This window comes from Hibiscus syriacus, unplaced genomic scaffold (genome assembly GCF_006381635.1).
Source record: "Hibiscus syriacus cultivar Baekdansim isolate YM2019G1 unplaced genomic scaffold, ASM638163v2 tig00110890_pilon, whole genome shotgun sequence".
Classification (NCBI taxonomy): Eukaryota; Viridiplantae; Streptophyta; class Magnoliopsida; order Malvales; family Malvaceae; genus Hibiscus; species Hibiscus syriacus.
Genome location: NW_024062900.1, coordinates 8,176,092 through 8,184,920, shown reverse-complemented (window position 1 = coordinate 8,184,920; position 8,829 = coordinate 8,176,092). Strand labels below are relative to the sequence as shown.

Sequence of the window (8,829 nt, the reverse complement as noted above, 5' to 3'; positions counted from 1 at the left end):
CTCTTTTCAAAGATGAAAGCTTTATTAGATTTTTACACAAGTCCAAGCAAAGAAAGTTGATGTTATCAAAGACAAAATTGGGGCATCAAGGTCATAATTCTGATTACGACAATAGTTCCATAAATGAAACATTTCTTCTGAGACTTTCATAAAACAAAGAAGACATAAAGATACAAGTTGATCAAATGGTTCTTCAGAAATATAGCATAAGTTGCTACACTCCAAATGTAACCCTGGAAATAAATGATCAAGTGAAGGAAGGTCGAGTTCACCACTTTGAAGTCAAATAAAGATTGTATCAGTATTTATGCATTCATAAGAACATCATTTGCATAAAAGAAAATGCATTACATTGATATATTTGATTGCATTCAAACATAAGGTTTTTTCAGATCTTCGTATGAAAAAGAAGATTCATGATGAAAAATACCTTACAAAAAGAAGGTATAATTCAAAACCTCGAATGCAAGAATCACGCAAACATCTGAAGAATAGATGGATACAATCCACAGAAGAAACATTATTTTTAAATGGGGCATGTTACCCAATCAACAAGGTATTTTGAAAAATGAGAAAACGATTTCCAAAGTTTCTCATTTAATCTTTTCTGAAAATGAAATTATTGAATAGTAAGAAAATGATTTCCAAAGTTTCTTACTTAGTACACTATTTACCACATCTGTAAGACTTACAGTGCATGATGATTTCAAAAAGCATTCGGGAGCTTTTTGATATTTAAAGCCTTCGGGTCATCTATAAGACCTACAGTGCAAGATGATAAGACCTCAGGGCCATCCATAAGACCTACAGTGCAGGATGTTTTCAAAAAGCCTTCGGGAGCTTTTTGATATTTAAAGCCTCTGGGGCATCTGTAAGACCTACAGTGCAAGATGATAAGACCTCAGGGCCATCCATAAGACCTACAGTGTAGGATGTTTTCAAAAAGCCTTCGGGAGCTTTTTGATATTTTCAAAACCTTCGAGTCATCCATAAGACCTACAGTGCAGGATGTTTTCAAATGAGATTTAAGAAACTAATTTTCAAAGGTTTCTTGATCTTAAATCCTTCGGATCATCTGTAAGACCTACAGTGCAAGATGATAAGACCCTAGAGCCGTTCATAAGACCTCTGGGTAGAATGTTTTCAACATTTCCATCATACTCAAAAGAAGCCAAATGAAAAAATTATTGTCTTTTTCGTCTTTGCTCTATTCTTGTTAACACAAGAATGAGCAAAGAGGGGCAGTTGTAGACACTAATTTTTTCATCTTATTATTATTATTATTATAATAATTATTATTATATAAATAATTTTATTTACATTTTAGGCCTAAAATCGAGGCCCAATTTTACAACAACCCACCAGGCCCTAAAAACCCTAACCCTTCTAGGGTTTCCTGAAGATTCCAGCCGCCCCAGCCAACTGTTCATCTTTTACAGCCGACGCTCCACTGCCAGGTGCTCCACTCCGACAATGCCACCATGCCGCTGCCTCGCTGAAGACTCCAGAAACGCCACGAAGCCACCCACGTCGAAGCTATATGGTGAGTCACCACATAGTTCAGTGACTCATTAGTGACTCACCGAACATCTCCCATGGGACCGGTCTGAGAGCCACACCGTCGATGGCTATAAAAGGCATCAACCACACCTACAAACAGAGGACAATAGAGGAAGAGCAACACAACGACAACAAACCAACATCGACGAACACCAACACAAGTAACAAAACCAAAGGAAAGAAAAAGGAGAGAAGAAGAGGAACTTACCCTTGAAGCTTCAATCATCGTCGGAAACACCAAAACGTCGTCGAGAATTTTTTTTCGAAGGAAAAAAATTTGTAGATCTACGGAATTGGGGGATGTTTTGGGTAAAAATATAATTTTCGACCACCATTTATGGTGGCCGGCGGGGGCTACTGCCGTGGGAGTACGACAGTCGTTCGGTGCCCGGGCTTCCTTCGGGCGGAGATTTTAGGAGAGAGATGAGAGAAAAAAATATTCTCTCTGATAGAGAGAGAATGAAAAAGAAGAAAAAGAGAGAAATGGCTCAAGGGAGCCAGTTTAAAGGGTATTAATACCCTCATCAAAATGACACCGTTTTGATGAGGGCTTCGGTGTAATTTCCCTCATAGGAAAACCATATGCGTTATCCCCCTGATTTGGTAGACTTCTATTTTAGTCACTAAATTAATTTTTCGAGCATTTTAATTTTGTTCCCGAATTTTATTTTATTATAATTTAGTCATTACCATGTTTATATAATATTTAGGGTAAATAATATATTTAGCCCTTGTAATTTTATTAACTTTAATTTTAATCCCTAATAATGTATTATGGTAAAATTACACTGTTAATAATTATATTTTATAATATTTCGAATTATGTAAATTAATTTAAATAATTTATATTTTAATACTATAAGTTTTTAATTCATTTTGTTTTGGTCATTTTATTGCAATTTTATTTCTATTTTTTTATTATGTTTAAATTAGTATTTTATTTTAATAATTATTTAATTATTATTTTAGTCATGCTAATATATACATATACATATATATATAATATATATATATATATATATATATATATATATATATATGCATATGAAAGATTTGTAAATATTATTTAATAAATTTCACAAATTAATAGTATTTATTTATTGTTTAAATATCGAAGAAAGGGCAGTCTTAATATAACTAGATGTCCTATTCTGGTATTTTAAAATAAATAAATATATTGCTTATAAAAACCAGAATATATATATATTGTTTTATTTAAATTATTTTTTAGGAAAATTATCACATTTTCAATATTTATTTATTTATTTAATATTAAGAAAGGACGGTCTTAAAATAACTAGACTTCCTATTCTGATATTTTAAAAAATAAATAAATATCCTGCTTATAAATGTATATATATTTACTTAGTTATTATTATTATTATATTCTTATTAATATTTATTTATTTATTTATATTAAAGAAAAGACAATCTTAAAGCAACTAGATGTCATTTTTTGATATTTTTAAATAAATAAATGTCCTATTTACAAAACCCTAAATATATATATATTTAATATTTTTTCCTTAGAAATATCAGATTAAATTTGAAATAACAAGATTATGAATTAAATATATTTTTGAATTCTTAAATTTCTAATAATAGAGACAATTTATAATTAATGGGTACTAATTTTGGGCGTTATAGAGGTGTTAATCATTCCTTAAACGTAACCGACCACGAATTTGTTTTACTAATTTTTTTTGGTTATACGCAGATCAGTTTATCTTTTAAATTATGTTTTCTTAAAAACTATTTTAAAAGATCGTTTTTAGGTATTTGACCTACCTAACCCAAAAAGGTCAATGGCGACTCCCAAGACATTTTTTTAAAATCAAAATTATTTATTTATTCATTTTATTTTTCCCGCCAAGTAAAAATTCGTACCTGAACAAAAACTGGTTACGACAGTTTATGGGTAATATATGTGTCTTTATGTTCTTTAGTGTTTGTTTGGAGTAAATTAATTCCATCAAATGTTATGCAATCGTTTATGTTCCATTGATTTGAAGCATATCAAATTATCGATGGAAATGAATTCTATAAAATTGTGGTATTCAATTTTCTTGAAAATCATTCTTTAGTGTGATTTGGGTATTGTATTGAACTAGAAAATTTATTTGAATAAAATGTTGAACTCTAAAAAGCCTATGTATCATTATTCTTCTCAACTTGCACTACAATGAGACTATATGCCTCCTTTGACCTATAGTTGATGGTTTGACTTGTGAAGAATTTAATTTGGTTCGTCTTTAAATATTTTTTACGAATACAAAGAGATTTATTGGAAGTTAGAAAAACCTAAAATTAATCATTTAATTTGACAAGGATGATCCCTTTCCCCACTATTGTTTAACTTTATAGGAGAGCTTTTGAATTATTGCTTCTTAAGGCAGTTTCTTCGGGTCTGTTCTGTGGAATGGTTTTAGGCAAAGATGAGGGCTCCTTTATGTTATCTCATCTGCAATTTGTAGATGATCTCATTATTTTTTGTAATGCATCGAAGACGCAGATTTTAAATGTAAAGAGAGTTTTACTGGTTTTTAAAGTTATGTCCGGTCTTCAACTGAATCTCAGCAAAAGCAAATTATTTGGCATTAACATTAGTGAGGAAGAGGCTGAGGAATGGGCGGGTGAAATTGGTTGTTCAGTTGGTCGTTTCCATTCTGATTATCTAGGGTTGCCGCTTGGTGCTAACAAAACTCTTTAGCTTTGTGGGATCCGGTTGTTCAAAATTTTTTAAGAAGCTGGCCAGTTGGAAGGCAAAACCCTCTCTTTGACAGGGAGATTGGTTTTGTAGAAGCCGGTGTTGAGCTCTTTACCTATATATTTTTTGTCTTTATTCAAGATTCCTGTTGCGGTGAATTTAAAACATAATTCCATCATGGCCAACTTTTTATGGGGAGGAGGGGCAGAGTCCAAAAAGATTCACTGGGTTAACTGGTTGACAGTGTGTAAAGCAAGAAGTTTTGGTGGTCTCGGTGTGTTGAATCTTAAATTCATGAATAGAGCTCTACTAGGGAAATGGTCTTAGAAGTTTACTAATGATAGGGACTCCATTTGGAAGAAGGTGATTTGTAACAAATATAATCTGAACTCTAGTCTGTTATTGTTCAAGAGTAAACTTCCTACAAATGTCTCTTGGCTTTGGAAATCGGTGGTCAATGACCATTTTAAAGAAGATCAGTTTGGTGCTAAGTTTCGAAGCTTGTTTCTAGTCAAAGTGGGTAATGGAGAGAGTATTCGTTTTTGGTTTGATAGATGGGCATTATATTCTCCTTTTAAAGTTGTTTTCCCGAAATTATTTGCTCTTTCTATGAATCAGAATGGGAAGTTAATTGAGTTTGGGGAGTTTCGATCAACAGGGTGGTCTTGGTATGTTCAGATGAGAAGGAATTTGTGTGATTTGGAGCTGGATCAATTTTCAGACTTACTGGCTATCATTCATAATATTAGTCTCTCCCAAGAGTCGAGAGATGGTCTGATCTGGAGAGGAAATGAGGAAGGTATTTATTCTATCAATTATTGTATGAAGTTATGTTACTATGATTCCACAGCTGAGACTTTTTGTATGGAAAACATCTGGAGGGGTTTGGTGCCTCCAAGAGTGGAGACTTTTATGTGGCAGATATTGCACCAGAAATTGGCAGTAAAGTCTGAATTACAAAAGCGAGGGGTTTCGGGGATTGTAGACATTGCATGTCCTTTTTGTAAAAGGGAAATTGAATCTCCATCTCATTTATTCTTCACTTGTTCTGTGGCGTGGTCCCTATGGAATAAGTTTCTGAATTTTTGGAAAGTTAGTTCGGTTCTACATGTCAATGCTCAAAGTTTTTACTAGTTTGGGATGATTTGGTGTCTTATTCTTGTATTTGGTCCTTTATCTCGGGAGTCGTTCTTTGGACAATTTTGAAACACAGAAATGCCATTGTGTTTGAAGGGGGGCGTTAGATCAGATCAATATATTTTTTATGGCAAGATTCAGGCTAGCTTCTTGGTTCTTAGCTAAGCTTAAGGATGTATCTATTTCTAAGGACTCTCTCATTAGTGATCCCTCTATTGGAGATTTATGCTCTTCTTCCAGGAATTCGATTCTAAATATTTTGCCTTGGCTTCCTCCTCTAAAAGGCTTTCTAAAATTGAATGTGGATGCAGCTGTGAGTGGTGATTAGCGAAAAAGTGGTATAGGTGGTTTATTAAGAGATAAGGTTGGTATGTTGATGGGTTCTTTCCAAGAGGCTTCTGGTCCAGGTCCTCCTACTTTGATAGGGCTGAAAGCCATTAAAAAGGGTTTAATTTTCTTTCATTCTCTTCTTCAAAGGTCCAAGAATCATTTGATTGTTGAAACTGATAGTAAACTAGCAGTGGAATGGGTTAAGAATTTAGATAGTTGTCCTTTTGTTTATGTTGATTTAGTGAAGGTCATTGCTACTCCGTTAAGAGAAATGGAGGTTGTGATTAGATGGTTTGCTAGAACAACTAATATAGATGCTGATATCTTAGCTAAGGCTGGTATTGGTTAGTTTTATGTTTTGTTTAGGATGTTTGTTTGAGTGTTTCGGGTTGTTCATTGTAGGGGGTTTTGGCTCTTTTTTCTAACATTATGTAACTTTTCAGTTATTAATGAATTTTGAGGCACTCTTTTCCTCCTTCCGCTGATTAAGGAGCACCTATTAGCGCTCCTTTAATCATGAATGCGTTTTTTAACGAGACCTCCACTTATAAAAAAAATCATTTAATTTCATTTAATTTGACATATATGTGCTCTACTATTTAAGTTTCTATTGGTTTACAGATTTATCAGTTTAATTGATACATTTAACCTTTCATTTGTATCACAGACTACATTTTACCTCCTTTTACATATATACAAAATTATGAATTTACCATGTCATAGTTAATGGCCCTTGTGTTGGTCTTTTAGACTTATATTCTGTAAAGTGTTTTTGTAGTTTCTCATTTATACTTCATTTTCTTTTCTCTGCATCTTGTGTTTTAAAGCATAAATCTGCCACTATTGTTATTGTAATTTACATGTTTTCCACTGTGTGTCCACCATCAAACTCACTGTTTTCTCCTTCAGTTTGACCATTGGTACTTGTTGATGAACTGTTTCTCATAATTTAGAAGTGTTTGTGTTGTCTATTTTACCTTTGATTTCATGTTTTTCCATTCTGAATTATGTTCCTATGATTGACTCATCCCGCTGTTGCTGCAGTGGCATTGACTTGTCAAGATGGAGAGAACTTCTGAAGCAGAATGGGCAAGTTTCTGATATAGAAAAATTTACTCAACATGTGCGCACGGAAATCATTTTATTCCAAATACTGCTCTGGTAGATTGTACAGCAGACTCTAATGTTACAAGCTGTTACCATGACTGGTTATGTAAAGCGATTCATGTAATCACTCCAAACAAAAAGGCCAATTCGGGACTGCTCGATAAGGTAATATTAATTCTAGTAATTTTGGCTATTAGAACTTGTAAAAATTCCATCTTCCTTTAATTTGTTTGTGGCTCATCCTCATTGAAAGGGTATTTGAATGATGTTTATGTGTCGGTATATATATATGTTTTACTGAAACTGTTTATCTTAATGATTTTGCTTGGTGCAATTTGTTTCAGCTGATTGCATCTCATTTTTTTTCCTAATAACATTTTATATTACTGGACTTGTCTCTCTGCTTTGTTGATATGCTATTTATGTGAAACACAGTACCTAAAGCTGAGAGCTCTTCAGCGACAATCCTACACATTACTTCTATGAAGCAACTGTAGGAGCAGGTCTTCCAATTGTTAGCACTTTACGGGGCCTCCTTGAAACTGGGGACAAAATATTGCGCATTGAGGGCATTTTCAGGTGTTTCATATTTTCATGTAATTTTATATCTCCTAGTATGCATCATTTGACTTTGACATGCTTTATTATTACTTGCAGTGGCACTTTGAGTTATATTTTCAACAACTTCACCGGTACTAGAACCTTTAGTGAGGTGGTAGCAGAGGCTAAAGAAGCAGGTTATACTGAACCTGATCCCAGGGATGATCTTTCTGGAACTGATGTTGCAAGAAAGGTTGGTGTTCAATTTTTCTTTGCTTCTTTAGTTATATATGTAATTAATTTAATGCTGTATTTTTTAGCTGCATATTGACACTGGCCAAATTATGATGTAGTGGTGGTAATTGAGAGGGTAGGGCTATATAGGGTCTTGTAAAATTGGGGTTATTTTGGGTTTCAGTCAATATACATTTTGGTCATTTCAAGTTTGTTTAGGTTTAATTTGTTGACTTCAAAGTCAAATCAGGTTGGATTTGGTGGGTCATTCAGATTGTGTTTGATTTTATCATCCCAAATTAAGTTACTTACGGTCACATGTTAATTGGTGTCATGCAGTTTTGATTTTTCATATCATTGAGATAATTTAGAAAAAGAATCATGAAAGTAAATGGAAAGTTATGTACTAATTTTGGTTGGTTGATATTTCATCTTTATCACACTCAAATTACTAATATATAGTTTACCATTTATTATCTAGATCCATGAAGAATTAAAGAATAATGTCGTTGTTAGTTAATTTCTTGAATGACAGAATTCTTGAGTTTTCTTCCCCCCCCCCAGATAAATTCTACTTGAATATAGGTATAAAACATTGTTTGTTCTATATAACATTAAAGTTATGGTTTTTGTGTATAAAAAATACATAATTATTGTAATATGAGAGTTGCAAAAGATATTTATCATCTAGATCCACCATGAAATAAAGAATAATGTCGTTGTTAGTTAATTTCTTGAATGATAGAATTCTTTTGAGAGTTTTCTTTTCTTTTTTCCAGATAAATTCTACTTGAATATAGGTATAAAACATTGTTTGTTCTATATAACATTAAATGTCACACCCTTAAATTTGGGGTTAATTTTTTTTATAAAGTTAAAATAACATACCAATAATAATGTTGGGTGCTCAAGGAAATGTTGAAGAAATTAAGGGAATCTAAGTGTAAATTTACCATTCTTTAAATCAGAAAGTATCAGAGGACTTCCACTCCTGCATAGGACATATGCTCCCATAAAGTCAAAATCCAGCTTTGTTATATCCATCTCCATTTCTTCTTTGTCTCTTTCTACAAGTAGTACAACCACTGTACCACCAACACTTTTGTTTGCTATTGGTAGTTAGCTTCAAAAATGAACCCTATGATAAAAAAAAGAGAAAATAATCTCAATGACCAAAGATGCCTTATAATATATGATTTTAACCAATTTTTTTT

At 32.8% G+C, this 8,829-nt stretch overlaps 1 long non-coding RNA gene across 1 annotated transcript; it reads left to right on the top strand.

The window, feature by feature from the left end:
* Positions 1-6,870: 6,870 nt before the first annotated feature.
* On the top strand, positions 6,871-7,567 carry LOC120144585. Its single transcript, XR_005518049.1, has 3 exons — positions 6,871-7,006; positions 7,277-7,420; positions 7,499-7,567. It is a non-coding gene; the product is annotated as an uncharacterized LOC120144585 (long non-coding RNA).
* Positions 7,568-8,829: the final 1,262 nt, after the last annotated feature.